This window comes from Crocodylus porosus, unplaced genomic scaffold (genome assembly GCF_001723895.1).
Source record: "Crocodylus porosus isolate Cpor-Errol unplaced genomic scaffold, CroPor_comp1, whole genome shotgun sequence".
Taxonomy (NCBI): Eukaryota; Metazoa; Chordata; order Crocodylia; family Crocodylidae; genus Crocodylus; species Crocodylus porosus.
This window is the reverse complement of record NW_017728928.1, coordinates 10,451,351-10,457,966: the sequence shown is the minus strand read 5'-3', so window position 1 is coordinate 10,457,966 and position 6,616 is coordinate 10,451,351. Positions and strand designations below refer to the sequence as shown.

At 50.1% G+C, this 6,616-nt stretch overlaps 1 protein-coding gene across 1 annotated transcript in view; it reads left to right on the top strand.

Moving 5' to 3' along the window:
* The window catches only part of SPATA20 (spermatogenesis associated 20), a 39,413-nt gene extending 34,001 nt beyond the window's left edge, over nt 1-5,412 (top strand). Inside the window, exon 17 of the mRNA XM_019542482.1 lies at nt 3,991-5,412. The gene's annotated coding sequence lies outside the window, so the exon portion shown is untranslated. The remainder of the gene's footprint in view (nt 1-3,990) is intronic.
* The last annotated feature ends 1,204 nt before the right edge of the window (nt 5,413-6,616 follow it).

Here is a 6,616-nt window from a genome sequence, read left to right as displayed (position 1 = left end):
TTACTGTCCAAGCCCCCAAGGCCTGGAACAGACTGCCCCTGGAGGTGGTGCAAGCACCTACTCTGGACTCCTTTAAGAAATGTTTGGGTGCTTATCTTGCTGGGATCCTGTGACCCCAGCTGACTTCCTGCCTTTGGGCGGGGTGCTGGACTCAATGATCCTCCAGGGTCCCTTCCAGCCCTAATGTCTATGAAATCTATGAAATCATCTCAGCAGGAGTTTTTATGAAATAGCCTGAGACCAGCGCTCCAGCATTATGGCAGCTCTGGATTCAGAGTTCATTAAAAACTGCTCACGTTATGTACTGCACATAGATCTGAAGGAGACATTTTTAATAATCTCTTCCATCCAGGCGGAGACGGGATGATGTCTGTAATGACACAAGATCCCTTTGGAGGATTGTGAACTTTATTCTCGCCCTCCTTCCCCCTTTCTGTTTGCAAACAGGCAAGCACAGTGCTTTCAAAGTCTCTCTGATATTGCCAGGCTCCCTTTGGAAACAGGCTGCTTTTCCCCCCTTGTTTCCTCTGCCAACGAGAGATGTTGTAATCTGGAGGCGTGAATGGCAGGGGAAACCAGAGCTTTGTACTGCCTCTTGCCAGCTGGTTGTATTAAGAGCTTTCCAGTGGGATATGCCAGGAATCGGGGGGGTAACTGGCCAGGAGACATGTCTTTGAAATCAAAGAGGAATTTTGCACCTCATCTTGTGAATACTTGCTTCGCCTGTAGAAGAGATGGGGGGGGGGGAATTAGGAAGAGGCCAAAGGGGTTTTTTGGGATTCCATCAGAAAATTGCTGGCTCTGGCAAATGGCTGATCTCTCTTCTGCCTCCGCACCTTTGTCCTTTGGAAGCGATCTGCTCTCAGGGAGCCTCCTCCTTTCAAGCTCTACCATGGCTGGAGTGGGTGGTCGTGTGGGAGGGGAGCGAAGGCCCTCTCAGAGCAACTCAACATGCAGCGCATCAGAGTGGTTCGGAGGAATTGGTTAGACGGAGGGAGGCGTTTGTTGATGGGCATTTAGGGGGAAGCCCAGACACCCTGAGCTTCTGTTTTCTGGGGACGGGCCCAAAGCACAGGCCCTTTGAGCTTGCCATGGGGAACCATCTGACCTTCTCACACCCTATAAGATGCACTTGCTTCTCTGGTCTCTCGGCTGACCGCTTCACATCAGGCTGGTGTTGCATTGCAGCCCACGGTGCTGGCTGCTGGACTCAGCGACCCACGCAGGACTGCTTCTTTCGGCTTTGGCACCACGATCGTGCCTGTTCCTGAGCTCCCCTCCTTGCCCTGGAGCAGAGGTCCAGGTTGGCATAGCGGGGAGCGCTGCCTGAACCCTCTCGTTAATCACATGCCGCTACCTCTTCCAGGTCACTCTGGCTGCCCTAGCCCCTCTCACGCACTGTCTTGTTGAATGCAGCCTCTCCGGAAGCTGCCATCAGGTAGGAGCCTGCTGTAAACAAGCTGTCAGGTTTAATTGGGCTGACCTGCTTATAAGAAGAAAAGAAATCTCCTTAATAAATAAATAAAACCCAGTTGTGGCATCGTGGCCCTGGCAGCTACCACCTCCCTCCTCCCCTTCCCATTGGCATGCTGTTTCCAGTGGGGGCTGCGAGCCTTTCCGATCTGCTTGCTGTGGGGGGTTAATGCCCTGACCTCCTGGGATTATTTTTTTGTTTGTGTTCTTCCCTTAACATTTAAAGGTTTCCAGTGACTTGCTCTAGCCTGTGCTGCTTTGTCCTTTCAGTTCATTAGCAGAGCAGTCCCAGGAGAAATGAGTGTTTTTGGACCATTCTCTTCCCACCAGAGAGAGTCAAACCCAGTGACGGGAAGATCCTCAATTCAGCTCTGGATTTTAGAGCTGTTCTGGGGTGACCTTCTTCTCCTTGCATCCAGGCTCCACAATTCAAGAAGGACATGGAGAAGCCAGAGAGAGTCCAGAGGAGAGCCACGTGCATGATCAGAGGGCAGGAGAACAGGTCTTATGAAGAGAGGCTGAGAGCTACGGGACTCTTCAGCCTGGAGAAGTGCAGGCTCAGGGGGGACCTGGTGGCCACCTATAAGTATATAAGGGGTGTGCATCAGGAGCTGGGGGAACGACTGCTCACTGGAGCGCCCCAAGGGATGACACGGTGAAACGGTCACAAACTCCTCCGAGACCATTTCAGGCTGGACATAGGAAGAACTTCTTTAGTGTCCAAGCCCCCAAGGCCTGGAGCAGACTGCTCCCAGAGATGGTGCAAGCATCTACTCTGGACACTTTCAAGAAACATTTGGACATTTACCTTGCTGGGATCCTTTGACCCCCGCTGACTTCCTGCCCCTTCAACGGAGGGCTGGACCCAATGATCTCGCGAGGTCCCTTCTAGCCTTAATGTCTATGAACTTTGGGAAACTCAGAAACAAACTGCTCAGCTGTTCCTTATATCTGAAACGTACCAAAATGAACCCCTTGGTCTCGCCTGGATCCCCTGAGGTTTGGTAGAGTTTTAGGCCACCTCTAAATGTGCCCTTTACCCCTAAGGTGCCCGTCTAGTCTGAGTGACTTTCAACAAATAATTGGAAAAGGATAACATCCCAATTGTCACTTGGGAGAGGAGCTCATCCAGCCGGCAGGTTGCAGGTTGGCCACCTGTTGGGATGTTTGTGAGCAGTCTTGAGCTAGCTGGTGTTTTCTATAAAGTCCCTGATCCTGGAGTCAGGTCACTAGAGGAGAATTTCTGCTTTCATTATGAGCAAGTTTCTGGATAGAAAAATATGAAACGAGTGCCCTGTAAGGACTCGCCAATCAGTCATCAAAAGAAAAAGAGCCTGTATCCTTAAACAAAAGCAAGAGGTGAGACTAGGATTAGTAGCGCTGGGGTTGCATGTCCGCTTTTGCTCTCAGGTCACAGTGCTGGGAAAGGGCCTCTTGGATCAGCTCATCTTGCCCGTAATCATTCCAGGAATATCCCTTTCTATGTGCTGTATTAAAAAGCAAAGAAACATTCGTGCAGATACTAAAGTGAACCTCATACAAAGCAGAAGGGCTGAGATCCAAGGACCCAGAAATGTTCGTGTTAATGCGTCTGTGGAAACATTAATTCATATCCATGCATAGCCCCAACTCTTCAAACACATGCTGTCCTCAATGCACATAGTTAATGCACCAGTGCTCAACTCCTGACATCCCCTGACTACCAGCTAGGAATAAACAGAGCTGGCTTGATGCACTTCACACCTGACCTGCCACACATCCATTGGAGAGGTCCCTTGGTGGTAGTGAGGGGAGGTGAGGAGCATGCCCAATGCTGCTCTCTGCTTGCGGAGGTTGAGACCCCTCCATGGCTGTTTCTTAAGGACAGTGAAGGGGACAGTTAGTAGAACAACTATGTGTGTTTGGGACAGAGAGCAGGGCTTTTCTGTGCCTTCAGCCTGGTACAGTCCTTCCTATGCTGAGCAACAACAGCCTATGCCACTGCCATCCAAGGGCAAGCGCGGTGGGAAATCTGCCTAGAGCCACAGGATGGGAACGTGGCTTGGAAGGGGCTTGTTGAGGTGCCAGTGCCTGAGTCTCCTCTATCTACCCCCCTTGCTGCAGTACTTCTTTACATTTTAATTGCTTGTGCTGAGTTGAAAGGGGAGGGATGTCTGTTGAGGGAGGAGTTGGGTCTCTGGCCACCCACACTGCACTGTGGCAAAACTGCACGAAGGGCCAGGCGCTGGGCTGGGGAGGGGCAGAAGAGAGAAGGGGGGCAGGGAGGGGGGAGATGCATGTCTTCCCCGCACAGGAAGCGGATGGCGGAAGGCACTGTGATGCGGTGCCTGCTAATGAGGTGGAACGTCAACTGAGACACCACCAAAAAACAAAAAAAAAAGTCTCTGGGAAGGAATTAATCTGTTTCAGCCCTCTGCTTTGGCCTCTGGGGACACAGCTTCTCACTTCAAGTGCACAGAGACTGTATAAAATGCTTGCGTGTGGGTTTTTGTCTTCTTTTTTTTCTTCCCCAACCAGATAAAGACGTCAGCGTCAGCACCAGAAAGTTGCATCCCCCAGCTAGACGCCACTGCAGCAATAGGAGTTTCAAGGCACAACTGTCAGCTTCGCCACTGCTGAAGGGGTGGGGTGTTCCCGGTGGGCGCTGCTGTGAGTGCGGAGCGTGGAGCAGGCATTGCTGGAGAGGCATGAAGGACCCAGCATCCTGCAGTGAAGACAAGGAGGCCTGACTGAGCCAAAAGGGGCAGGAGGCATCTCAGCAGCCGGTGCTGGATGAGGAATGGATGTCCCATGGCACTGGCAGTGCTGAGAGGGCTTCTCAAAGTGGGCATGTGGGATACATCAGGCCTCGCAGCTTTGAGATGAATCTTTAGTGGGAAGTGTCTCCCAAGAAGTGGGCACTGCTGGAAGAAAGCTCCCTCCACAGGAAAGGGAGGCACGGCAAGAGGTGTCAAGCCTCTGTGACCTCCAACACCGCTGGCACCATCCAGATTCCCGGAGCCATGACCCTCTGACCCAAGAGACGGAGCAGCCGCAGAAGCAAGAAGTTAAACTCACACCAAGATGCTTCCTTCCTCATTACATTTCCTGCCAGTAACTCACCAATTTCCCTGCAAATTACGTTGATTTGCTGAAACTGTTGTTTTCCACCCCATGCTTGTCTGCACAATTAAATTAAGGTTTTGTTGACAGCCGCGTGGACATGACAAGAAGCAGCGATGTGAAAAGTTTCTGCTTGGTGACTCACATGCTGATTGTGTTCTGTTTTTAATGGGGCCTGTGGCCTCTCCTGGGACTCGGGGCCACCGTTCCCAGTGTATGCCGTGTGTGGGTTTCAGACTGTTCATGAGCGTATCATCGGGGTAATGTATACAGGGGCCGTTCATGTTAAAGGGCAGGATTAGCAGGGCCACAGCTGTGATCTAAATGATCCTTGTTCAGAGGGATGTTGGTTTTATTATCCATCACTCGGATCATGAAACCAATGGGGGTCTTTTCTGAGCAAAGGACCATCGCTTTGGAGGCATTCAAACTGCTAGATTGCAGAGAGGCATCCAATGGGATTTTCCAAATGACTGAAGAGTTCATACGGGACAGGAGACAGACTATGGCCCATGGTCCCTCATGAGAAAAGGTGCCAGCACAGCCATCTAGCAACATTATGATTGCTTAAAATGTTCAGGGCCACAAAGCTATTCCACGTAGCCTGTTTTAATAAGAGTGGCATAATGTCTGATTCAGCAGGATTTTTATTTAAATAAGGGAGGAACACTGTAATGTGAGACAGTTCATTTAACGGACATGCTATAGCGTATTATATTTTTATAACGGGGAACATTGTAGTATCTTTACTATTATAATACACTATTTTTTGAAGGGCAGAATATTGAAGTGTGTGCTATACTAGTGTGTTAAATAAGTTTACCTTTTCTGTCCCCATTTGTTCTTGGGGTTGTTGGGGGTTTTTTGCACTTTTTTTTCCATCTAGCCTTCCTCTGTGAACCTGTTTGGAGAAAAAGGAGTGTTCAGTGCTCTCTTCAGGGCTGGAATAAAAGATTCAGGCCAGGTATTTTTCAGGAAGAATGGTTCTCAGACTGCAATCCCTGCTACACTAGGTGTGTGGAGAGCTGCTCACATGTTTCAACACCCTTCCCTGCGTTTACAGCTGCTAAATTATGTCAACGGAGACTAAACATGCGTGAAATGAATCCCTGACTTATTTCTCCCTGCAAACAATTGCTGTAGCTGTCACCTGGAACTGCAAAGAGATAAGAAGGTAACGGTGTTGCCTGCTGCCTTGATTTTTATTGTCTGGGGGGATATTGTGTGTTGGTCTTGAATCCCCAGCTCCTGGAATCATGGGAATCTGCTTTCTCGTGCAAAAAGTCACTGTTGTGGTGCTGAGGACAAGCCTGACAACTGTAACGTCTCAGATAGCAAAGAAAAGAAAGCTGACATATTAAAATCTCATGATTTAGTTTTGAATACAGTATCCTGATTTTGGGGGCCTGACTCCTGAGTCTTGAAGACCTGGGGTTGTGAATCGGTACAGTTCTCAAATGGAGGCAGAAGCATATCGGGGAGAGGGGGTGCTAAGTTCTTCCTTCCTCGCACCCTCCTGGTGCTCCCTCTAAATCGGTGCCTAGGACTGGGGTCCCATGCACCCACATCTGGGTATGCCACTGAATGGAGGGCAGATGTTCAGTGGATTTAGGGACAAGAAGCTCAGAGACAATCAGGTGTCTGCCCTGAGTTTAAAAAGCAAGATGTCCCCAAGCTGTAATAGTGAAATACAGTGGTGATGGGTGTGATTGTAACAGGGCTTTCTTCCTTTCCCATCAATGCCAGGCCAGGCCACCAGTCCAATGTTGGCACAAGAGCAATCTACAAAATAGTGCTCGACAGAGCCATTTCGTGTGCTGACCCAGGGCTCATTGTTGTCTCTATCTGGGGCAGCTAGCAATGAGTGTGGGGGCTGCACAGTGAGATTTTCACATGTGATGAGACCTCACACAGAGGTCAGTGTCCCTGACCAAAAGCCTCAGATCCAAGGTCTGCCTGAAAGGGTGTGAGAGGGTCTACTAGGTCACAGAGGTCCTCTAACCATAGGCCTGGCACTGAGGGTCTCCCGGCCAGAGGCTTT